Consider the following 27,800-nt stretch of genomic DNA (forward strand, 5'->3'; position numbering starts at 1 on the left):
ATTAATTTCTCCTTATTAACAAGGAGAGTTGAGTGCTTGTATCAGTTTAAGGCTTCCTAGTGCTTTCCAGCAAGTTCTAGAGCAAGTGCCAGTCACAGGGGTTCAGATTTTAGTGCTACTACTGAGAAACCAGCTAGTTCTAAGGGAAAATTTGAAGAGCAAACTTTCTGGCACCTGGAATAGTTTAACCGTAGCCCCGCGGTACTGCACGATGTGAAAAATGTGCAAACACATGCGTTTTTAAGTCAGAAAGTTGAAAAGGATAGAAATCAGCCAAACATGGTTAATAAAATTACAATTTCAGAGCTGGAAACCACTCCTCTAGTGTTAGGTAGGCAGTACAATGCTCACCACTCCCATTGGTAAGCAGTAATACTTCCCTCTACCACAGCAAGGTCTGGATAGCTCTGAACACAGAAAATAAAGTCCTGAAACCAGCAAAGCCTGGGATCTGGACTATACTAGCTAGGAAAGGCAGGAAACGAGCAAACAAGATAGTATTTTTTTGTTGGGTTTTTTTTTGGTTAAAACAGGCTAAACAATACAATAATACAGTAAATAAACACAGAAAAGGCTAATGCACTTGAGTGTGTAGCCCTAAACAGTAAATGCAATTAAAACTCTACAAAATTTGCAATTTAAAACTTTTTAAATGAAGCAAGGCAAGTGCACAACTGAAACACTATTTAAGAGGCAGTAATGCAGTAGAATAAGTAGCTAGTCTACATATATAGAAAAGTCTATATATACAGAAAGGCAGCTAAAACACACTAAAACGATTCAGATGCAGTGCAACCTAGAGCACTTGATTTGAAGCAATATTAAGGCAAATACAGTTTTAATAAATGCACTAAAATATACTCTATATATCCAAAATGTTTGAGAAGCACAGTCAGAACACAAGGAGATTCAGGCAATTTAAGAAAGGGGGAAAAGGGGAACAGAAGGAAATAAACTAAGTAGGTTGGCCTTCTCACATGTTCTCTCTGTATTAGGTAGAATGAGCTAATGACACTAGACTAGGAGGAGTGTCCAAGATCAGATTTAGAGTAGGTGCGTGCAACTGCAAGGCCAGCAGGTATAAAGACAAGACGCCAATAGGGCTATTTTAGGCAGAAAACACTACAGAAATGTTTAACACAGCAGAAAAACCAGCAGTGAGCCAATAGCTATGAAATACAGTACAAGTATGCGGCATACAATAAAATTGCTATAAATATCTAGAATAAGCAATAACTACTACAAATAAGCAAAAAAACAGGCTACTTATTGCTATATATTACAGATCAGGTGCTCCTCCTCAGACAGCTCTGTGTGTAATGGCTGAAACATTCAAGTTAACCTCTTAAGTAACAGAAAGTTGAAACCTGAAACAACTTTAAAAAAAAGCTCAAAGGAACCAATGAGGTGCTTTCTCCAAGCCGTAGACCTGGCAACCCAACTAGACAATGACCATAAACACTAAACTCTCACTGAAGTGGGGGATGGACTTTGCTAACTAAGATGGTCTGGACAATGAGCTCAGAAAACAGCCTCTAACAACCAACTAGGCCCACAACACAATCAGAAATATAGAGAATATTACAGCTACTACCTAAACTATTTTAAGCAGAAAACACTACAGAAATGTTTAACACAGCAGAAAACCAGCAGTGAACCAATAGCTATGAAATACAGTACAAGTATGCATTATACAAAAAAACTGCTGTAAATATCTAGAATAAGCAATAACTACTACAAATGAGCAAAAAAAAAAAAAAAAAAAAAAACAAATATTACAGATCAGGTGCTCCTCCTCAGACAGCTCTGTTGTTCTGATATCCGAGGAACAGATGAGGGAGTGGAAGTCAGGTTAGAATGCTTAGTTGATTCCGAAAATGTCAGTGCAGAAGATGGCTCCGATGGTACCGAAAGCTACAGCTGTTTTCTCGTTTGGCTCTGAAGAAACAGTGGGAGCTGGGGAAGTCTTCACCTTTTTAGAAGTTGGTTCTGAGGGATCAGAAGGAACCGAATGACTCCTCTTCTTGGAGGATGTTGAAGAGGAAGAATGGGAACTGGCTGCAGATATAGCCTCGTTGAAGTCAGATTTGAGAACACCTTTCAATATTAATTTATTTTTTCTTTCTACTAAGGCCCGGTGTCTAAAGCCATGACAGATGGCACAATCTTCCTGAAGATGCACCGGGCCCAAGCAGTACACACATAAAGACTGTCTGTCTGAATTAGGGAGTTTACAATAACACTTCTGGCATCTCTTAAAGCTATAAGTGTCTTTAGTTTTCTCAGCCATTAGAGGAGAAAGGGAGAAAGAGTTGAAAATGAACATATATATATATATATATATATATATATATATATATATATATATATATATATACACACACACACACACACATATATATATATATATATATATATATATATATATATATACAGACACACACACACACATATATATATATATATATATATATATATATATATATATATATAAAATCCAACAGAAAATCTGTGGGGTGACCTGAAGAAGACTGTGCACAAGAGATGCCTTCTCAGTCTGACAGATTTGGTGGGCTTTTGCAAGGAAGAGTGAGCAAATATTGCCAAGTCAAGATGTGTCATGCTGATAGACTCCTACCCAAGAAGACTGAATGCTATAATTAAATCCAAACGTGCTTCAACAAAGTATTAGTTTAAGGGTGCGCACACTTATGCAAGCAGCTTATTGTACGTTTTTTATTTTTTTATATTTTTTTTCCCCAACACATTTGTTTGTTTTTCAATTGAATTGTACAAGTTACAGGTTACATTAAAGGTGGGAAATGTCTTGAAATGATTTATTGTGGTCTCGTTTTTTATATCACAAAATTCTGGCATTTTAACGGGTGTGTAAACTTTTTATATTCACTGTTTATACATACACATATATATATATATATATATATATATATATATATATATATATATACATACACACACACACATTTTTTTAACTATTACTTTTATGAAAGGAAAGGGAGATACCAACAATGTCATTCAAGAAATTACAGAAAAAGGTATAGGGGATAGAAAAGGAGAGTACCAACAATAGTACGAAGAAATAACTCAAAAAGTAAGAGGATTACCAACGATGGTAACAGAGAATAACACAAGAGTGTTTGGAAGGAGGAACTGGGTAGTTAAGATGTAGAAAAAATAAGTCAACAAAAATAAATAAATAAATATAGATTTTTAAAAGATTTAAAGAATTTTGAAAAACTTGACAGAAAGTAAAGGCTAGCTCGAGAGCATGAACAAAAATGCATCTGTCACTTTGAAGGGGCAAATGAGATCTGGGATAACTTTGACAGTAGCATTCCGGGTAGGGTGAAGCTTGAGAGTTTTCAGAGGGAGTGAGCTGGAATAACGGCAGAGTCAGTCCTGAGATTCGGAAACAACCTCACTGTCAAGGATTATTTGAGGACTGACAATATAACATAAAACTTTTTCAACAAAAAGTGAGCCTCCAAGCAGAAAGGGATACTGCTTTTTGATCGTCTGAAAGTAAAGTTCACATACAGACTTTGTCAATGAAACCTTTTCCAGTGTTCCAAAGGAAAATACTTGTTAGGAAAAAAACACAAGAGTTGACTAGAAGACTCAGGAGTACCCTGGACTTGAACCACAATCTGGTGCTGAGAGATAAAGGTGAAAAGAAAGAAGACACTGAAATTAGTGAATAAATGGAAGACTATAAAGCATCAATCACATTTGTGAAATATGGCTTTGCAAGAAAAAGTGGCTGAAAAAGACTTGACTTTTGTTGACATCGTTAAACTTCTGGATGGACTGTAAAGCATATACCCCACTGTATGTCATTAATGTTTAGAGCAACACTAAAAGGGGTAAAAGTAACTGTAAGTAAAACAAATTTTGTTCTTATTAGTATTTGTATAAACATTTCATGATATAAACTGTATGTTACATATAGTAAAGTAGTTTTTGTGGAGTGCTGTCGAGTATTTTAAATGTGGGGGCACTCTCTTTGGTGACTGTTGCATATATCAAAGGTATTAAAGCAAACAAATACTTTTTAGTTCTAAGAAATACAGGCTTTGCATTATAAGACAAAAACCTGAATAAAAACTGCAATGATATATGTAGAGTTAAGATATTTTGTCTTATTTACAAGGGTAAATGTCTTGATAAACGCCATTGGCTTAAGCTATAAATAAGAGTTTTTTGTAAGCAATTAGTTTTTAAAAATAGAGCAAAATGATGAAAGCCATAAAAAATATTAAGTTTCTTATTTGTAATGATATTAGCTTGTTTTTTTTTTTGTATTAGGAAATGTTCAGTGGAAGTCAAGAAGTCTTCAGCTAAAGACAGCTGTGCATTCTGTTCTGAGTGGAATTTACAAAGATTCATTACTGACTAATTTCACATAGAGATGAGCTGTGAGCAGGTGCAAACAATTACTTTTGAGAGTTCTGGGCATTCTTTGCTGAGGGAAATGCAAACTTTTAAGGTACAGTGGCAAGGAGTAAAGTGAAAAATAAAGTCTGAAATTATGAGAAGTGAATAACAGACAGCAGCTTCCCCAGCAGCCCTTAATACATTAATGCATTTAACAGAACAGTTTACAATTTAGTTTTATTTTAAAAATAGTCAGTACACTTTTTCATAAGGCTACATGTTAATATTTCATGAAAGCAAACAAGCTGTTTTTTCACATCCGGGAGGGGAATAGAGATAAGAAAAAAAATGACAACAATCAGTGTAAGTGGGAACACAGGCTGTAGCATGTACTTTAGAATGGGTAAACTTCATTTTAGATTACATAATGCCTGTGGATACCGCTGTCGGTTTTGCACAAATGTTGTTATCTAGAGAGTTAAATTTCTTGAAGATGTGCACAGTTTTTTGTGTTTGTACTAAAATAATAGGGGATAGGGATGTTCAGAAAATGTATTTATTTATTTATTTATTGTTGTTGAGAGTTTTCATTAAAACAAAAATTCATGAAAAATATGACACAGGTTCAAATGGAGATGAGAAAAAAGTAAAACTTACACAATCACCATAACTAGGCATCTGTGTTGTCCATTTTCATTCTTTTTCAAAACGTGGGTTGGGATCCAAACCTTGGATCTGACTCGGCCGTATACTCCAGACTTCGGATCCAACTCTCGGGTACCTCCCTCTTCCCATTATGCATTAGTCCATCCTCATTACCATAGATTGAGTTTGTTGCCACAAGGCCCCTATAGCTATACACAGCCAGTAATAGCTGACAGAACAAATGATGGACTCAAAACCAGAACCTTAAGTTCCAAAACACAATCCAAAAGGTTTCTCCAGAAGATTGAAGGATGGGAGATGGGAGATGGATGGGAGGGAAATTGAGGAAGAATGAATATGGACAACACAGATGCCTTGTTATGGTGTGTACATAACTTTTAAATCTGATGATGTACTTTTCTTTCTTCCTCAACATATGGGACAGAGTAGAGTCCCCACCTACGCTGATCTTGGCTGGCCCTCATGGAAGGATATTCCAGAGTACCGCCAAACCAAAGGCGGCTCTGTTTCTAGATATAATATTCAATTTGTAATGAGTAACAAAAGTATAAACTTTGGACCATGTGGCTGCTGCACAAATAACATCAATAGATGTTCCTGACCAAAGAGCAGATAAAGCAGACGAAGCAGCCATGCCTCGTTGAGAATCGATTCAAGAAATGCAGTCGGTAATCCATTTGGCTAAAGCAACTTTACAAACTTGGAAACCCAGTCTTTTTGGTGAAAAGGAAAGAAACAGTTGATCCAATTTTCTGATTTATTCTGTTCTGTGGAGATAAAAGTGTAATTGTTCATGTACATCAAGGAGATGAAGCATGTACTCTCCTTTATTCGAAAATTTTCGGAAGAAGACTGGCAAATGTATGGATTGTTTAATGTTGTTTTCAAAGGCAATTTTAGGTAAAAAGGAAGGGGTTTTCTGTAAGGTGACCCTATCTTTATGGAAAATAATGTAAAGGGGTTTTGAAGAAAGAGCCTGGAATTCATATATCTTCTTTGCAGAAGTAATGGCTACTAAGAAGACCATTTTCCAAGAAAGAAATTTTAGATCAATTTTAGCTAAAGGTTCACAAAGTTTCTGAGTCAGACCTTGAAGCACAATGGTTGTATCCTAGGAAGGTGAAGAATCCTTTAATGGTGGTCTGAAAAGAAAAATGCTTTTTAGAAATGCTGTGTCTAATTTGCAAGAAGCCAATGAATAATTTAATTTTCCTGTGTGAAAATTAGAGATAGCTGCTAATTGAAGCTTAATGGTAGAAAAACTATCTCCTTCTTTAATGCCAAAAATTCAAGTACTGCAGAAACTGTAGCAGAAAAAGGATCAAGCTCATTTTTCAAGGCCCAAATGGAGAATCTGTTCCACTTGCTCTTATAAACTTTCTTAGCAGAGTCTTTTTGCGATGATAAAATAATGGTATGTACAGGGGAAGAAAGAAAGCCTGGGCTATCTAACCATTACTGGAAGTGGAGAAACCATACGGTTAATTTTGGTGCCTGGGTAGTGGAATGTTTGATTCCTAATGGGTGTGACAGGAGATCCGGAGATGGCTCGAGTATCAATGGAGGATAAAGAAGATGAGACCGTAGAAAGGGCAACCATACATGTATGTGTTGCCCTTGTTGCTGTTGGAGGACGCAAAGAGGTCACAGCAAGGTTGGCTTCAATGATGGAAAATGCTTTCCACCACATACTAACTGAGAGACTACTTGTGAGGCAACAAAATGGATCTGCTTAATATGTCTGCTAACACGTTGGTTTCCCCTGGTATGTGTATTGCGACTAGAAAGTGGTCTGAGTAGACTGCCCATTCCTACACTCTCATGGCCTCTCTACAGGGAGGACAAGATCAAGTTCCTCCTTGTTTGTTGATGTACTAGACCACAGACATGCTTTTGGTTTGACTCACAATAGTCCCTAGAGGAACAGCATCTTTAAAGGCCTGCAATGCTAGTAGGACTGCTCTAATCTCTAGTACACTGATATGCAGATTGGTCTCTTGGGGGGACCACATGTCTTGGACCGTCCTTCCCAGGAAATGCCCCCCCCCCCAGCTGGGGGGGGGGGTGTCTGTAATCGCTGTGGCCACTGGGGGTGGTAAAACAAAAGGTTAGCCTAGATGAATGTGGTCCAACTGAATCCAACAGTGGATGTGTGGTTTGCAAACTGGAGTAAGTCTGATTGGAAGGAATAGTGGTTGTTGAAGAATGGACCACTGAACAGCTAGAGTCCATTGAAGGAAGTGCATAAAGAATCATGTCAAGGGAAGCATTACAGTGGCAGCTGCCATGGATCCTAGTACTTGAAGGACTGATCTAGCTGGGGGAGATGGGTGGGAGATAAGCAGATGGGCCTTATTCCTGAGGATGGATATACGGTGAAGTGGTAATGATGCTGTCTGTGTTGTTGCATTTAGATGTGCACCAATGAACTCCTGGCTCTGGACTGGTGTCAAGTTTGATTTGGCATAATTTATTGTTATCCCCTGTAACGGATAAATTTGGGGCAAATAGTCCCTGGACTGATGCAGAAGATGCTTAGAGCGGGTGGTAAGGAGCCAGTCATCCAGATGGGTCTATATTAGTTCTCTGAAACGTGATTTCAGTGAACACCTAACCACAGACCGCACTTCGGGGGAAAATTGTTTCAATGATTCACTGAATTTGCCAAGTGCAAAAAAGTAGCTGGCCAACTACTCAACTTTGCCCTTTTCTCCAATGTAGTGCAATCTCAAAGTTGATATATATAGTTAGGGGTCTGGGGGGGGGTGCAGCCCCCACACTGGTGAGGGGTGAAGCCCCCCACTTGGGTGGGTTCAAGTACTTACATGTCGGTCTGTTGTGCTGCAGGATAAGTATTTACTTACCCTTGGAAAATTCAGTGAATCGCTGAAATGATTTTCGCTGAAGTGCAGTCACTGTTTAGGTGTTCACTGAAATCGCATTTCAGCAAACTAATATAGACCCATTCAGATATGGAAGCAGTCAGAATCCTTTACGTCTCAAATGAGCAGCCACTGCTGCCATGCATTTGTTAAATATCTTGGGGGCTGTGGTGACTCCAAAAGGCAAGGCTCTGAATTAGTAATGACTGGCTCCCAGACGAAAGCATAAATGTCTTCTGGATCACCTGTCCATTTTGATGTGATAGTATGCACCCTATACATCTATAAAGCACATCTAATCGTCCTTGCAAAGAAATGGCAGAATGGACTGAACTGTGGACCATTCGAACTTCGAATTCTTTACATACTAGTTTAAAATGCTGAGATCCAAAATTAGTCTGAGGTTCCCTGTCATTTTGGGCACCAAAAAGAAGTGTGAACAAGTTTAAAACCGTGTTTGGTCTGGTGGGACCTCATGGATGACTCCTTTGTCTAGAAGCTTTTGAATTTCTTGTGGTGCTGCTTTCCTCTGACTGGGTGGAATGTCAGGAGGTTTCTTACTTTTGTTTAAAGAAAATTTAAAAAAATGGAATAGAATAGCCTCTGGATATGATTTTTACTACCCAGGAATCTTCCATTATGTTTGCTCAGGCGTGTGGGTGCTGGCATAATCATCCCCCAACTGCCTCCAGAGTTGAACAGTCAGGCAGTACTTCAGAAGTACTGGAAGGGTTTGTCTGGAACAGAATACCAGAAACCCTGGTTCTGCAGGCCTCCTCTGGCTCTAGGGTGCTATCTCCCACTGGAACTTCCTCCTCTGCCTCTGGAGGAGTTGTCCCTGTGCAGATCTTGGAAAGATCCCTGATAATTTTGGGACTATATTTTCTTATCACCTCTCTGACTCCTGAAAGAAGGTACATTGAGGGGTAAAAAATTTGATTCCCACAGCAGATAGTGTCTTTCCTTCTTGATCACTGTGAGTAAGCATCTCTTTTACAGATGGCCCAAATAAGAATGTGCCATTGAAGGGGGAATTGATGAAGGACATCTTACATGGCTCCATAAAGCTGCATAGCCGCATTCAGGCATGTCTCCTTAGGAAAATGCCTGAATCAGCCACACATGAGGTGCCTTCAGTTGTGTGAGAAATTACCTTCATTGAAGCATTTGAAATAAACAATAGAGTAGCCAGTAGAGAGGACGTGCTTTTGAAATCCTCTGCAGAAATGGACTCTGAGAGGGTATTTGAAAGTTCCTTGGTCAAATCACTCCAGGTAAATAAGAGACCTTAGGGTGAAAAGGTCGCTGAGGCAAAGACTCGCTTTCTGACTCCGTCCAGTGCCCTAAACTTCACTGGTGGATGGACAGAGCAGCTCTGTTCTGTTAGCTCTTTCTTAGTGGCATCTACCGGGACTCCTTTGCTCCAGAATTGTCTGTCTTTGGAAGGGGCTAAGAATTTATCAGATGTCTTCGTGACAGGTTTGATAATACCCAGCTCCTTCTAAGCTGGCAGGCAACTAAATCAATGAGTTAATCTGCCAGGGGGAGGATAACCAAAGACATAGATGGGTCAAAACCAAAAGCTTCCAAAAATAACAATTCTTCTGGAGAGGGGATTTTGGAAGACCAACCACCTTTATATTTGAGAATCTCTAATATGTCTCTGAAGGAAATGCTATCTGGTAGTGATCTGGGGGACCCTTCTCATCATCATCTTTCGGCTGTTCCCGTTAGGGGTCGCAACAGCAGATCATCTGTTTCCATTTCTTCCTGTCCTCTGCATCCTGCGCTGTCACACCAACCACCTGCATGTCCTCTCTCACCACATCCATAAACCTTTGCATCCTGCGCTGTCACACCAACCACCTGCATGTCCTCTCTCACCACATCCATAAACCTTATCTTAGGCCTTCCTCTTTTCCTGTTACTTGGTAGCTTCATCCTTAGCGTCTTTTTCCCAATATACTCAGCATCTCTCCTCAGCACATGTCCAAACCAACGTAATCTTGCATCTCTGGCTTTGTCTCCAAATCTTCCAACCTGAGCTGACCCTCTAATATACTTATTCCTAATCCTGTCCACCCACGTCACACCCAGTGCAAATCTTAACATCTTTAACTCTGCCACATCCAGCTCTAACTCTTGCCTTTTTGTCAATGCCACTGTCTCCAACCCATATAACATAGCTGGTCTCACTACCCTCTTGTAGACCTTCCCTTTCACTCTTACTGGTACACGTCTGTCAAAAATCACTCCTGACACTCTTCTCCACCCGCTCCATCCTGCCTGTACTCTCTTCTTCACCTCTCTTTCCCACTCACCATTACTCTGAACTATTGATCCCAAGTATTTAAACTCATCCACCTTCGCCACCTCTACTCCTTGCATCCTCACCATTCCTCTATCCTCCCTCTCATTTACACACATATATTCTGTCTTATTCCTGCTGACCTTCATTCCTCTTCTCTCTAGAGCATATCTCCATCTCTCCAGGGTCTCTTCCACCTGTTCCTTACTCTCACTACAGATCACAATGTCATCTACAAACATCATAGTCCACGAGGACTCCTGTCTGATCTCGTCTGTCAACCTGTCCATCACCGTGGGGACCCTTCTCCTTCATCAAAATCAGCATCATAATGAGATACTCCAGCTGGGAGTATATGTGCTTCCTCTTGCATGTTCTCTTCTAATGGATCTCTTCTGTGGGATGTTCAGGGGAGGTATCAGAAGAGTGCGGGAGTTTCTCTACAGGAACTACTTGGAAACTTGTTGGAACTGACTGTCCCTGTGGAGTAGGCCTGATTGAATCAGAGCTCAAAGCCGATGAGGGAATGGGGGCTGGACCCAAAGAATAAGAAGGCGGTTCTCAAAAGAGAGAAAAAGCCCTTTCCAGGATCTCAAAGGCTGATGGACCTGAAGAAGCTGTGACCCACTGAACTGGAGCTGAAGCTCCAAGAACAGTTAGATCATGACTATTCTCAGATCCATGCCTTGAGGATGGAACTGTATCTGAACTGTCCACAGCTGAGGCAACAAAGGGCAAGGACAGGTCCGACAGCATTGCAGTCAATCCTAGCTCCATGGATCCAATGCTGACACTTCAGCTGTGGGACCTATTCTGATCCTAGGATATAGGAGCGAAACTAGTCAGGAATACAGCTAGAATCAAAGAACAGATCTTCTTCGGACCAGATTTTGGACCCCCTATGAGTTTTCAGATCCTAGTACACAAACAGCTCGATGGATTGGAGAAGGAGACAGAAGAGTGTGGAACATTGTAGGAAGGCTCACAGATCCAATAGGAGATGGAGCGGCAAATACCCCCATCTGGATCTAAGCTTTGAGAAATGTTTGCATCATCTTATCCACATCTGGCTCTGATAAACTTCTGGAGGAACTAGAGGATGTAGTGGATTGAGGCCTTGAATGTTTTTTAGGGGGTTGTAAGAAAGGAGAGCATAGAGTAGGAGAAATAGGTTTGATCACATACTCTGGCATGTGACTTCTTTGACAGGTGCCAGGCTTTAACTCCAAGGACCTGGGATACCAGGAAGGTGCTGTTGCACTGACCAATATGATTATAGGATCTGAAGATTTTGGATCAGAGCATTTCAGAACCAAAGATCAGGTCTTTAGATCAGACGAAGTCAAATCCAAGATTTTTTTACTTTTGGTAGGTAGCTCTGACAAAGTCCTGGGGGATGTCCGCAGGGAGCATTTTCTGTGCTTTTATGGAACTGACGTAGTAACTTTAGTGGGGGGGGGGGGTTGAGCTCCAGAAGATGGAGATAAATTAGCCGGTAAAAGTCCTTTTAGTAGCAGCTTGTTGTGTCTGTCAGACAGAGCCCTTAGATTAAAGGTAAAGCAGATAGTGCAATTTGTATCCAAGTGGTCAGCTCAGAGACAATAAATGCACTCCTTGTGGGCATCTGAATTTGGAATTTTATGCCCAAAATAAGTGCATTTCTTGAAACTTGTCAGTTTATGCAACATGGCAGCTAGTAACAGGCAGTACAATCACCAAACAGTACAGAAAGCAGTACAGAAATAATACACTGTAAGAAAAAAGAATACGATTTTTTTATATAGGGGAAAGAATAAAATAAAAATTTACCAATAATGATAATTTAAAAAGAATACCCTGATGAAAGGGTAAAAGCAATACCAACTATGGTATGAGAAAAATACTACTTGAGAATAGTAAGAAATTCTAATGCCTGCAAAAAACTAAGAGGGAGGACAGAGTCTGAAAGGAATAATTAGAAGAAACTTTTTAGAGATCAAGAAAACAAATGTACTCACAATAAACCACTAAATGTTGCCAAAGAAAGGAATATGCATCTCGGCACGATGGCAGCACATGAGATCTGAGATAATGGAGATATACTAAGGCATTATGGGTAGAGGAAGGAGCTAGACAGTTGGATATGAAGTCTGAAGTATGCAGCCGAGTCAGATCCAAACCCATGTGTTGAGGAAGAATGAAAAAGACAACATCAGATCAACTGTATAAAAGATCATTGTGTTCAAGTAACACAAAATTTGGAAAAACACACTAAAAACTGTCATGGATAACAGGTCAGAACAATAACTTTTTTTTCATAATAGCTGCATTATCTATAGTATTTTGGAATGTAAATGGCCTTACAGGCACAGACAAAAAAGAAAGAGTATCAGCTTATATTAAGAAATGCAAAGTGTAAACAACAATGTTGCAGGAGACACATTTGGAAAGAAAGGAGCATGTCAATTCACAATGACAGGATTTCAGGATAGCTATTCAGCAGAATATCAAGAATAAAGGAAAGTGGGAATAATTACACTAACTACTAATGGGGCTCAAAACGTGACAGAAGAGGAAAAAAGACAATAATCAGCTGTCTGCAGGCAATATTATTTGTACGTGGGGACTGAAACTTGATTTGCAATAGTGAGGATGTATTGGGGGATCTAGAATGAAATATAACAAAATGGTAAATTTCTGATGAAATTTATAAAAATATTTGGTATAGAAGATGTGAATTCAGTAGCAGGAAATCAGCAGACTTTACATATTATTCCCCAAGTTACAATAATTGGTCTAGGCTAGATAGAAATTATATTTCACGTGAACATTGCCATGTAATTGAAAGCTTTGACACAAATCCAGTAAGTATTTCAGATCAGGCACCAATAAAATATAAGAATAAAAATAAAATGCAGGGTAATAAATTAAAAGTGAGACACTGGCACTTTCCCACCTACCTGTTAAAAAGAGGAATTTAAGAAATGGTCATTTGAAATTATTCAAGAGTTATTAGGGAAGATATACATTTCTTCAGAAGTTATAGCTAGTGTGCGTAATAAAATGAAAAATGGAATTAAAATGCTAGAAATAAAAGAGAAAGAGATATGGTTAAGAATTAACTACATGGGCTGACAAAGGTTAAAGTATTGCAGAATAAGGGAAATCTCAAAAAACAAGAAAAACAAATGCAAACTGTTAAAAAATAAAATAAGGGAGTATATGGTTAATAAGCATGAGTTTAAAATTAAAACTTTTAAGTAACTATTATTTGAAAAGAACCCCACAGTACAAAAAACTTTTAGCATGGTGACTTAAGCAACAGAAAGTAGAAAGGGTTGTTGCCAATCTTGCAAAGCCTATAACAAGTAAAATAACCAGCGATCCTGTGGAAGTGTTGAGATATTTCTAAGCTTTTATATAACTTTGTATAAAGCAGAAAAATATGGAAAGCAAGAACACAAATGTAAATAGTTATGGAAGACTTAATTATGACAAGGTTAGAGGTATCTGAGGCTCAACAACTAACAGGTAAGCTAGGAGAGGATGAGACAAAACAGTGATATATAATCAATCTTCAGGAAAATTTCCTGGATGAGATGGTATTCCTGTGGTAATCTGGAAGTTAAGGGAAGAAAGTGATAAAGGTCTGGAAGATTTTGTTAACAATATTTTAAAAGGAGAAGAAGCACCAGCATCTTGGACAAAGGTGGGATACTAAAGACCCATCAGTCCCAGCTTCATACAGACCTGTTTCAATTTTAAACCTTGATTATAAAGTGTTTAGATCTATAAAAGCTAAAAGAACAGCAAATGTGTTGTCAAATTTGATAGATATGGAACAATGTGGTTTTGTGGGGAAAGACAAACATATGACAATATTAACAGAACAATGACGATCCAGAGGGAAGCAGACTATAATAAAATGTCACTGTTGTTGGTGGGCCTTGTTGCAGAGACAGCATTTGACAGAATAAGCTGGGATTTTATGAGTAGGCATACGGCAATATTTGCATTCCCTCATACAATAAGTTTAATTTGGAGGATATATGAAGGATCAGAAACAGGAATCAAAGTGGAAGGTTTCCTTTCTAAAACGTTGTGTTTGAACAGAGGAATCAGGCAGGGGTGTCCTCTTTCCCATTTGTTATTTGCTTTACATTTAGAGCCATTGGCAAAGAAAATAAGAGACTCAGAAAAGCAAGGATATAAATGGCATGGTAATCAAGAAAAGTTGGCTTTATTTGCAGATATTATTTTGAACCTGATAAATCCCGAAAAGGATATCTCAGTGTTGTGAAAAATTCTGAGACAGTTTCAAGACTTATCAGGATATAAAATTAGTAAAGCTAAAACAAAATAGAATAAATATCTGTTGGGAAATACTAACGGTTGAAAATTCACAATAAATCAAACAAAAAACAGGATAGTTCACAATAATTTAATAAATATGAACACTATTGTTCATCTTTATTAAAGTACTCTTGTGAACTATCTTGTTTCTTTGTTTGATTTAAGATAAAACAAAGGCTACAAACTATGTATCCACACTAAAATTTGTTCAGCAATACCAATATTTATGGAGATATGATAAGATGAAGTATTTAGAAATATAGATTAAAAAGGCTTCTGTTATGGCAGCTAAAATAAGTGAGAAGAGGCAAAACAAAAGAAAAAAAAAATTTGAAACAGAAAGCTGTTGTTCATGGATATGGATAGTAAGATTCAAGCAGTGAAAATATTTTTGCCCCATTAATTTTATATATGGGCCAAGCATATTTTATCAAGCACTGGAGATGTTGTGAACAATAATTAATAAAGAGCTGAAGGAATTTATCTGAGAGGGGAAGAGGACAGCAGTTATGTGTGATAAGCTGATCCTTTCAGTAGAAAAAGGTAGTTTAGGATTACCTGATCTGAAAGGATAGTTTACATCTACATAGTTAAGGCTCATACACATAACATAAGCAAAGGGGTATAATTCAAAATGAAAAGGGATGATGATGAAGCAAGAGGGAAGTTCAAGGAACAAAACAAAGAATAGGGTTTTGGATGCAGATCCTTAGTAGAATAATGTCAACCATACAGAATATTATATTCATAAAGTAGCAGACAATATTTTAAGAACTAAGCCAACAGGAGAATGGAAAAAGGAGATTTTGCCAATAAGGACAACTGCAAGTAAGGGTACAGAAAATAGACAACAGTGGGCTGGAATTTACTGGAGAAAACTGGTACGGGAACCAATGTATTGAGAGGAAATAACTAGGCAGAGAAACATAACTGAATGTTATGAGGACAAGAAAGCATTTGCACTGCACACTAGAGACTTGTCTTCAATACCAGTGAGTGATCTCAGAGTATTAGCAAAGAGAAAAGAATAGGGGAATCTTAAATGAAAGACCTGATCTGATGGAGTTTTTAGTTGAATCTGGAAGAGAAGCTGCTGTTAAAAAAGGGATATTTAGTAGGGAATAAAAATATTGCATGATAATTATAAGAATCAATCAGAGGAGGTTAGAAAAGATTGAGAAGAGAGACTGGAAAAGCAATTTACAACAGAACAATGACAGGACATATGTATGGCTCCCAACTATGCAACAAAATCAGAAAGTTTAAGATCTTTGTTTGGAAGTGTATACACTGGTAGTTTTATGCCCCAAGCAAACTTCAAAGAATTTTTTCATCACATAGATAGTAAACATTGGAGGTGTGACAGGGAAGAAAGAGGTAACTAGGAAATTAAAGTTATCTACTTACCATAACAACAAATCCATGTTTTCTCATTTTCATATGGTTCAATGTTTGGGTTGTTGGATATGATTAGATCTGACCTCACCACCTTCTTCCAGAGCTTTGGATCTGAGACTCTGATTCTTCCCCTACCCATAATTCCTTCCTTCTACCTAAATTACCTCAGATTGAGTTTGCCCACTTTTACTAACCATAAAAAAAAACATCCTGATAAGTATGAAAATGCCGACAGATGCTGAACCAGATGAACATGAGACAACACGTATCTATCTTTATAGTACACACCTTCTGAATACAATATTGTCTATTTTCATCTGATTCAACATTTGGGACAGATTCGAAAGCTGCCTAAAGGGACCTGAGTGGTATCAAGTAAGGGCATTGTTGAGAATGGTACAGTCAAAGGATATGCAAGGTCTAGACTGCACATCCAATTTGCAATGAGATATAAATGTATGAACTATTAACCAAGCTGCTAATGCACAAATGTCAGCAATGAGAACTCTTTTCATAAATGTTGTAGCGGTAGCAATTACTTTAATGGAATAATGTTTTGGTTTTCAGTGCAGAGACAAACCTTACATTTATATGCAAAAGAAATGCAGTCTTGACAGCCACTTAGAAATTTTAACTTTTAACTAATGTTTTCAAAATTTGCTTTGGAAAAGCAGACAGATAGTTGATCTGATTTTCTAATATCTTTGGTAGAATGTAAGTAGAATCGGCTCCATCTGTGAACATCTAAGCTATAAAGCATATCTTCCCCTTTGTTAAAAGTTATTGTAAAAAAGACTGGCAAATCAATGGAGTGATTCAAATTTGCTTCAGATGAGACCTTTGGGAGAAAGGTATGATTTGTTCTCAATGACACTCTGTGGAAAATCAGAAAAGGTGGCTTGCATGAGAGAGCTTATAATTCAGAAATTCATTTAGCAGATGTAATGGCAATTAGGAAAACAGTTTTCCAAGAGAGGTACTTAAGGTTAGCCAATGCTGCTTGCTCAAAGGGTTTCTGAGTCAATGACTGAAGTAAAACTTTGACATCCCACAGAGGAACTGGGTCTCAAATTGGGGGCCTCTGCAAAAAGGCTCCTTTGAGGAAAGCTTTAGATACTGTAAGAGAAGCAATGGAAGGGTCATTATGGCCAATGGGAAAATCTGAAATGGCAGGTATTTGAACTTTAATGGTAGAAAAACTAGATTCTTGGTGAAAATATTCTAGCTCAGAAACTGTAGCTTATTGGCCGTTTGGGCAGCTTTTCTATCCCTTTTAACTTTCTGCTTTAAAAACCCATGTTTGCACACCGCTAAGGTAAACCATTACTGGTGCCAGAAAGTCTGCTCTTCACTTTTTCCCTTAGATCTTGCTAGTACTCTTCTCTCTTGCACTTTAACTAGCTTATTTGTATAGCACTTTATTAGGCTTCTTGTAGCAATCATTGTAGCATATATAAGTGCTATTAGCACTAAACATTCTATAAGGAAACAGCTCCAGTACTTATTAATAATGCCCATCCCTCTAGGCACGTCTAAAGGTCAGCTCCCTGTGCTTTCACCTATTAACCTGGTAAACTTGGGCATCCTGAGACAGTGCAGCAACTGCCTCATGTACACAGACAACTCTCTCCTCTTACCCCCCCAACACTCAGACTTGTGAGAGATGCACTTATATATCCAAACTGGAAACCATGCACTCTTCAGCCAAGAGCGGAATAGCTGGTCAAGAGGAGAAGGTCAACACCTGAACCACACCGCATGGAACACACAGCACTCCAGAACACCCACCATCGCAGCTCTCACATAAAAACACAAACCACACACCCACCTTCGCAGACGGCCTCCAAGGCAGAAACGCGTTCGACCATCACAACACAGCACAATTCACAAGACACACAGCTCACCCACACAGTGTGCCCCTCAACCTAAGACCCTAAGGCAAAACAGCTTGCCCAATACACTAATCATAGCCAGGGGTGTAGCTAGGATTTTCAAATTGTACTCACAGCTCTCAAACTGCTACCGCCCTCCCCAGCCAAGCTACGGCCATTCTCGTAATTCACTGCTCGCTCTTTTAGTGCCAATGAAGAGGCATTCGCTGTAACGTCTCTTCAGTAATATAATATAGATTCACTCAAACTCGGTTCCTTGAATTGAAAATGAACCTGAAAGTCAGTTCTTTGAAAAATGCAGCATTGTAGTTGGGGTAGATGATTCATGCTTTTGTTTTCTGTAACTAAGGTACATGTTTTGAGCTTGAGTAAATTACTAACCACCTGCTACCCCTAACTAGGGAGTTTCATTCACACACACACCCCTACCTACCTCTTAGTGCAAGAAATATGGACAAAGCCTAAAATAAACAGGGACAGATATTAAATAATGCTCTCGTGAACTTAGAAAGTTGCTAGAATAGCAGGATTTGTGATAGTATGAATTTTTCTAAAGGACATGGTCTGAAACTCAAATATCTGTCATTATTTAGCAACTTCAGCCTTCAATGATTATCTAGAAAATCACAAAATTTATGAGGAACAGACAAAAAATATGGGGCAAAAATCTGGATATTCTGCAAAATTTGGACAGTTGAGAGGTATGCTATCTACCTACCTCACACACACACACACACACACACACACACACACACACACACACACACACACACACACACACACACAAATACCCCTCAACCTCTTAGAGCAACAAACCCATAAATAAAACTGAGGCAAAGGCTCAAAAATAAGGACATTTTTTTTAAATATTGCTCTTATAAACTTAGAAAGATAATAGAATAATAGTAGGTCTTGCATTAGTACAAATTTTCTGAAAGGTATGAAATCTGAAACTCAAATGTCTGCCATTATTTTCTAACTTCAGTCTGTAATGATTTGCCACTAATTTTCCAGAAAACTGCAATTTTGTGAAAAACGGACCAAAAATGTGATGCATAAATATAAAATTGCCAGATGATACAGCTGGGAACCTGTCAAAGAAGGGACACCATTTTAATATGAGCACTGTTAACTTGAGCAGCTGACAAAATTAGAGAATCTACATGCATTTCTGAAATAAAAGTAATGTATAACTCTGATCATTACAGTTATTTGTAAATGTAAACCCACCACATTTTCTTCCAAAATTGCTATTTTGCGGCGGGATTATTAGAGGGAGATACACCTTCCTGATTGTATTAAATTATATTCCTTGTACAATACAGTATAGTTGTTAGAGAGCATTTTAAATTTATTGTTTTGAACATTTTTCCAGTAAACAATGAAATAAAATGCATGCACCAATAATGACAAAACAGCCCAATTCAGAACATTTCCATCATAAAAGTCTACTCACACTTTTACAGTCCACCAGTATCAGTAAATATGCACAATCTCTGAACTAGTAAAAAACATCTACATAACTGTACATTAAATAAATCTGTAACTAATGAAGAGGCTGCTGCTAGCAAACAACTTTATATTTCATGGTTTCATCTACAAATAAAGTGCCTGTTGCCCTTGAGGAATAAATTGCCTATGTTGTACTAAACAAAATTATACGCTAGTAATATTGCAATAGGGAATGGATGGTAAACTGATAACAGGTTCATAGTTACTACTAGATATCTTTGCCAAAAAGGACTACAGCATCAACCTCCTTTACAGCACAGTACAGTATCAGCAATGCATCTACCTACTGTGGGAGAAGAACCCACAGCCTTCTGCATCAAAAGCAAGTACACTACCTGTTGCGCTATTAACAGTACAAGCAGACGCAGCATAAGCAGCACTAAACGTTAGTTCCCCTGCAGCTCTCAGCTCCTTGTAAAATGTACTCGACACTCAGCTGTATCTCTGAACTTTGCAGCACAAGAAATCTGGAAAAAGCCAACATTTATTGGGGGGGGGTGCAAAAGCTTTAACCAGGGACACATTTTAAACATTGCTTGTATAATTTTGGAAAGTTGCTAGAATAAAATGCTGTGTTACCACCATGCATGTTTTGAACCCAGAACCATATGCACTATAGTCAGTGCAACATACCAATATCCTAAATCAGCAGCTTGAAAAATAGGAAGACTGAAACGTAATGGCTATCATTTAGATAGCTCTCAACCTCTTAGCACAAAAAAACTGGACAAACAAAGCCAATAATGAGAGAATACAAATTCAGTTATCACTTCACACCTTAGCACAAAAAACCTGGACCAACAACAAAAACAATAATGGGGGAAATACAACTTCAGTTCTCACTTCTCACCATAGCTCACAACTGTTAGAAAAACAGATCTGAACAAAGTTCAGAAATGGTGGTGGTTAGGGACTTTAGGCTCTTCTTACCCTGAAGCAACGGTACTGGGTTTGAGCCTGAACACCTATAGCCAGCAGGTGTATTATGTGGGGGGCATTTACACACACACACACACACACACACACACACACACACACACACACACACACACACACACACACACACACACACTCTGATTGCCTTCGCGATCACCACAACACTTCACCTGATTGCCTTTGTGATCACCACAACACACATACTTCACCTGATTGCCTTTGTGATCACCACAACAATAATCCATTCTGATTGCCTTGCCCTACACATAAACCAATACATCAAGCTAACATCTCCCACTAACAACCAGCTGGTTCAAGGTCTGCACATTTCCCACAATGATAATCCATTCTGTTCACCCGATTGTGATTGCCTTTCAGATAATCCAATACATGATTCAAGCTAACATTTCCTGCTCACAGGCAGCCGGTTTAAGCTATGAACATTTCCTGCTTGCAGCCAGCCAGCCGGACATGATGTGAAGCTCAATCAAAATCTAACTTTGGGCTCCTAAAAACAGAGGTGGCTAACTTCGCGGCACCCATGCAAATGGAAAATAGCTTCATGACTGCGGAATTATACACCAATGCATTGTACGATCATGTACATAAATGCATGGAACTAGCCATACCCAACAGAACCAAGATGCTCTTCTGCAAATAAAAGGTAGCCAATCTGGTGGTCCCCTGCCATTAACAAACTCTACAACAGAAGGAAGAAACTGTTGCAGAAAAAGGTGAAGTTCCAAGACTGGAAAAACTCCTTTATTAGCCTCAACAAAAAGCTGAGATCCCTCATCAAATCCTCTAAAGCTAGTTATGAATTCAGATTGCAGCAGATACTAAAGACCACCACAAGGCCTTCTATAGCTAGGTCAAGAATCTCCACAACAATACCCAGATTTGCTCTGAGTTACTGCACAATGGTACCTCCTATACTGAGCCAACAAATATTACCAAGATACTGGCCGACAGATTCAGTGCCAACTTTACCCCCCCCCCCCATAAAGGACCAATCACAATACCTGAAGAATGCCAGGCACCCATTATTACTGCTGCACAAGTTAAAGCTGCATTGTCCAAGGCCAATAATACAGCTTCCATGGGACCTGACAATATCCCTGGCTGTGTTTTACATGAACTACAAAGTTAACTGGCACCACACCTGTGTGCCCTGTTCAATCACAGGCTCACCTCAGACTTTGTCCCTTCCGAATGGTGCACTGCTACAATCATCCCTCTCCATAAAGGGGGAGCGACTACAGACCCTGGGAACTATCACCCCATTAGCCTGACGAGTCTGATATGTAAGGTTATGGAGCACATCATCATGGATCTAATTAATAAGGATATAGGGAATCTCCAAACTCTGGATCCAATGCAGTTTGGTTTTGTGAACGGTAGATCATGCCTGCTCAACCTGGTTGACTTCTGTGACTCAAGTCACCAGAGCTGTGGATGAAGGCAAGATAGTTCATACAGCCTACCTCGATCTAGCCAAGGCATTTGATACCATTCCCCACTCAGGAATTATAGATAGACTCACCAAACTAGGCATCAAACCCATATCACTAGGTGGGTTGCAACCTGGCTCACAGATAGAACCCACAATGTGAAAGTAGCAGACTCCAAGTCAGACAGCCGACCAGTCACAAGTGGGGTCCCACAGGGATCGGTCCTGGGTCCTCTCCTGTTTGGCATGTACTTCTCAGAAGTCCAGGCCAACACTGACCAAGTTCGGAGATGACTGCAAACTGGGAGCCATTATTAACTCCCCAAGTGATGCAGACATTCTACAGAAAGGCCTCACTGCAACAAACGACTGGTGTCGAAATCATGGCCTTAAGCTCAATGCCAAAAAATGTGTCGTTATTCCCTTTGGAATAAACTCAGTTCCCACAAATTACCACATAGATGGTAGTCCACTGAGCACTGAAGGCGTTATATGAGATCTGGGGACACAGGTTGACAGCAACCTCTCCTTCAACCATCACATTGCCACTGTGATCAGAAAGTCCTTCTACGTGGCACATCTCATTACCAAGGGTTTTGCATCCAGGAAGAAAGAAGTTATTGTCTCTCTCTACTCTTCCCTCATTAGACCAATCATCAAGTATAATGCCCATTTGATATGTACCTCACTAGACACCTGCTACAGCTGGAGAAGCCACATAAGTATCTCACAAACAGGATACTAGGCCCTAAACACATGTCCTTCATGGGCAGACTCAAGAAACACCAGCTCTGTCTCATGTCTGATATCATCTACTAAGAGGCGATCTCTGCCTGACTTACAAAGCCATGTCAGACCCAGCTCTGTTAGAAATGCCACATCTAAAGAAATCCCAGTCCTTCCGCACCACACGCTCCAGAGACCTCAACCTCATTACCACAATCAACAGAACATGCTGGAGGGACAGGTTCATAACCCAGAGACTGCCCATGCTCTGGAACAGACTTCCCATACATACCAAGCTCCTCACTGGCCCTCTTCAAGAGAAATTTTGATGAGTGGATAGGAAATAGAAAGTTCACCCCGGGGATCAATCCAGTGGTTCTACTCAATACAGGCACTGGGAATTAACGTTGGGCGGCACGATGTCAGGGCAATTCTATGGGCTAGGCTTGTAAGGGCTCCAAGGCCATTAGCCTAGTACACACCTATGAAAGCAATTCCAATATCGATGGAAGGAGGAGAGAAAAAAGGTCCAGTCCTTTTGATAATGCCCAAATACAAAATCTTCTCCTCCATTTACTTTTATAAGTCTTTTTATTTGATTGCTTTTGAGAAGAAAAAAAAATTATATGAACTACTGGAGAAGACAGCCTGGTATCTCTGGCTATCGTTAAAACTGGGGAAACCATGTGGTTAACTTTAGGGCTTGTAGATCTGGTAGAGGCATCCTGAATGAGTGACTCAGAAGACACAGAGTGGGATCCAGCACCCATGGTGGGTATAGCAAATGAGGCCAAAGAAAGGGGAACCAAACCTACCGGGGCCAGAAAAGGGCAATGAGGATCACCTTGGTCTTGCACCTCATGGCTTTCTGCATGAATTTTGTCAGCAGAGGTATCAGTGGAAATGCATGGAGGAAACCCAGGGGCCAAGTGTGGACTAGTGCATCTCTTGTTGACTGTCTCTGTGCAGGGATGAGGGCAAAGTAATTGCTGCACTTGTTTAGGTAGGAGGCAAAAAGGCTGCAGCAAGGTTGGCTCCAGCAGCTGAAAATCTCCATTGCCACTGTCTGTTTGAGAGACCACTCGTAAAGTAATAGGATAAACCTGTTCAACTTGTCCACTAGTACATTCAAAGAATGTGCATTGCTACCAGAAAACAATGGGAAGACATCACCCATTGCCAGACTCACACGGCCTCCCAGAAAAGTGGATATGATCATGTTTCCCCTTATTTGCTGATGTACCATAACACTAATATATGGTCCATTTGGATGTAAATCTCATCCTTGGCTAGATGATCCTGGAAAGCCTGCAGTGCTAAGAGGACCCATTTCATCTCTAAGATACTGATGTGAAGTTTGCCTGCCACTGGAGAACAAGTACCTTGAACAGTCTTCCCCTTGAAATGCCACCCCCCCTCCCCCACCATAGGAGGGAAACATCCATGGTTACTGTGGCCTGGGGTGCAGATGGACAGAAGGGTTTTCTCTCTGCAACTAATGGAGAGGTTATCCACCACATTATATGGTTTCTGCATACTTCAGTGAGATGGATTCTGGCATGGAGAGAATGAAAACCCTGTGACCAGTAAGCCGAAAGAGTCCAATGTACCACTCTCATGTGGTATCTCACTAGTGGGACAAAGGCGATGGTAGAAACCATCAGAGCTAACAGATGAAGAATTAATCTTGCTTGTGGACAGGAATGCTGAATTACCTGAGGAGCCGCCAGTCAATGACAGCACTCTTGCTGTTGGAAGTTTGGCCATTTGTTTAACTGTACTGATAATACATCCTGTGAATTGTATGTGTTGAGCATGTGTGTGTGCGGGGAGGGGGTGGGGTGGGACAGTTTGCTCTTTTCATGATTAATAGTTATTCCTAACTGATATGCAAGATGGAGTACGAATGACTGATGCTGCAGGAGTAGATCTCTAGAAATAGCAGTTAGAAGCCAATAGTTTAGATATGGGAAGCGTTGTATCCCTTGCAGTCGTAACCCTTCAGGGGTGTTGGTAGAGTTTTTTAGTGAAGGGACCATGAAAACCCTGATTCTGCGATCTGCCTCTACATCTGGGATGACATCTATTTGAGTTGCCTCCTCCTCTGCTTTGGGAGGGGCATCTATCTCTAGGCGTATCATGGAGAAAACCCAGAGATTTACTGAACCCCATTTTATTACCTTCCCTTTCATTCCCAGAATAAGATCTTTGTGGGGTGGAGAAATGGATTCCTACACCTGACAGAGTCTTATTATCTTGCTTACTCCTGGTAAGTGTTTCTTTAACTTTGGAACCAAAATGAATTGAACAATCAAAAGGGGCATTAATAAAGGATGCCTTGATGCTTTCTGCAAAATCACATACTTGCATCCAGGCATGGCGACTCATGGTAATGCCTGCAACAGCTGCGCTTGCTGCACCATCTGCTGCATTGGATAGCAGATGCATGGCTACATTAAAAGTAAATTGCAGGGTAGACATTTGGGTGTTCACTGTTTTTTAGACATCTGAAGGCAAGTCACCTGAAAGAGTATTGGAAATCTCCTTAATCAAGTCCATCTGAAAATGTGTCAAGTATGAGAGGTAATTCGGCATCCTGAGAGCAAAGGTCACTGAAGTGTAAGCCTGTTTCCCTAATATGTCCAACTCCCTTGACTCAATGGACTAAAGAACTCTCCTTAAACAGTTCTTTCTTTGTGGCTGCTACTACCAACACCACTTCTACTAAAGGTCCTTTTGACCAATACTTCCTATCTTTCAGGGCTGCTAAAATTCTGTCAGTTTTTAGGAATAGGCTCTGCAATATCAGGGACCTTCCATGCCCTCTGTGTTATGAGATCTATGAGTGCATCTGGAGGGGAACCGCTAAAGATGCAGATGAGCCAGACCAAAATGTTTTGAGAAAGGCAGGCTCATCCAGAGGAGATTCAGTGGACCACCCCCCTTCTGATTCAGCAATTCCAGGTTGTCCCCAAATGTGATAACTTCCAAGGGGGATCTGGGGGATTCTTCTCCCTCATTCAAATCCATGTCCTCAATGACTGACTCAAGAGAGGGGTTTATGTGCTTCCATCTACACATCTGTTTCCTTGGAACATGTTTCTGGGATTTTGGTGGAGGCAGGTCAGAATTAGACTGAGAATTCCAGTGTCAAGTAGTCTCTAAGCCTATGGGTTCTGACTATTCCTGTCAATCTGCATAAGAGGCATAGGGAATAGGTTCCACTGGGTGTTTGGATGGATCCAAACTCTGTGTAAGCACCTGCTTTCTTGGACCAGCCAATGCCCTTTCCACAATCTCGAAATTCAATACTGCAAATGGAGCTAAGGAAGGAGTTCCTCTGTCAAATGACTCAGAAAGACTCCCTGAGGCACCTACAGGAAGAAACGGCTCTGAAAACCTTGGAGATGACTTCACCACCAATGCCCTGATACCGACATTTTAGCTCTGGGTCTCATCCTGATCTGATAGCATCAGAGTCTAGAGAGTAAGGGATATAGTCAAAGTCAAAGTCCCTTGGACTGTCGGATTTGACTGAGATGCACAAGAAGGGTTGGATGGATGTAAACTGGTTCTGAATACGGAACCGGTACTGGAGAAAAGTGTGACAGGGTCAATGGGCATGTAGACAGACCTTCCCTCTGGGACGGTAATGGGAGGGCTCCCAGTTGGATCTGTGTTCTCAAAAATGTCATAATTCGGGTGACATCCATCTTCATGAGGCTTTCAGTGGATTGAACTGATCTTGATAATGAATCTACCAAAGAGTGCCTAGATGGTTATTTTGGAAGATCTGTGAATGAAGCCGTGGGCTCACCAGCTCTATAGAAAAAGTAGCTCAAGGGGAGGGAGTTCAGACCTGACAGGTGAATCCAACTGCCTTAAAGATTTTATCAGACCTGATAGATTAGATGGATCCAGAGGACTTCTTTCTCAACTTGTTGAGCCCCTTCTCTTCTAATTTCTTCTCTTCTAATTTCTTTTCTTCAGCCCTTTCTCTAAAGACTTCTATCTGCGCTTTTCTTTAGTCTTATCCTTTTCTTTCTCCTTTCTCTTCTCAGCACTAGGAGAAACAGATGGAAGTCTTGTCTCAGAAGACATTACAGAAGTAGAAGACCCTGTCTGTGCAGGAAAAAATCCATTAGTAATTAGTTTTTCCCTCATACCCTCTACAGCGCTACAGCCAAAGGCAGTACAAATATCACTGTTTGCCTGTAGATGATTGGAACCTAAACAATATACACACACAAGGAATGGGGATCTTAAGGAGGGAACTTTTCTCCACTGGCTGACCACTTTTTGAATTCTGAAGATTTGTCTGACAACAGAATATTATCAAAATACTATTACAATAAACTGTATAAACTGTACGACAATCTAAACTACCTATATGAAAACATAGCTTATTTTATTACTACTAACAAACACACACACACACACACACACACACACACACACACACACACACACACACACACACACACACACACACACACACTATATTACCTAACCTAAATTATAATCGAACTATAGAACTATCTGGAAAATTTACACTATAAAGAAAGAATAAATGTTTAAAACTACAAGAATCTAATCCTATTACTATAAATATACTAAAGGGAGGAAAAGAGCAGGAAAAAATATGAAAAAAACTTTCACTTATTGTGACTAGACTGTAAGAGCTCTGGGGCAACATGTCTGGATAGAAAAGGCAGCAAATGAGATATGACGTACTTTAGGTAGAGAAGGGAGATGTGGGTAGGGTTGGAGTCACAGCCTGAGATCTAAAACTGGAAGAAGGTGCGGAGGTCTGATCTGACTGGAATCGACAACCCACAAGTTGAATCAGATGAAAATAGGCAACACTTGATCATATGTTTTGGGAGAGTAATGAGTTGGCTCATTTTAAAAATTCCCTACAGAGTGATCTATCAGAAATATTGGGTGTGCAGATAACTGTAACTAAGCATATGATTGTTATTGCCTAGACATGCTAAGGCTTTATTAAGTTTAATTCTGTTGACTGCCAAAAAAAGCAATTACTATTATAATTATAATTAATACAGGGCTCCATAGAAGTAAACAGGGGTTCAGGGAAGTAAATACTGTGGGAAGAAATAGCCAGGGAATTGTTATGGCTAGGCTTGTATAGGCCCTAGGGCCGATAACCTAGTACCAACCTATGAACCTATGAACTAGAAAATGGAAATCAAAGTCTAAACCAGCTGTATTTGAAGTGTTGAATATTATAAAAGAAACGAAAGAACTGGAAGACAGATCTTTAGAAAAGGGAAGCAGCAAAT

At 39.7% G+C, this 27,800-nt stretch overlaps 1 protein-coding gene across 1 annotated transcript in view; it reads right to left on the minus strand.

Moving 5' to 3' along the window:
- The window catches only part of MEIOB (meiosis specific with OB-fold), a 1,518,339-nt gene that overhangs the window by 669,194 nt on the left and 821,345 nt on the right, over nt 1-27,800 (minus strand). The window lies entirely within an intron of this gene.

This window comes from Protopterus annectens, chromosome 12.part0, assembly GCF_019279795.1.
Source record: "Protopterus annectens isolate FY-2018-M chromosome 12.part0, PAN1.0, whole genome shotgun sequence".
NCBI classification, from domain to species: Eukaryota; Metazoa; Chordata; order Ceratodontiformes; family Protopteridae; genus Protopterus; species Protopterus annectens.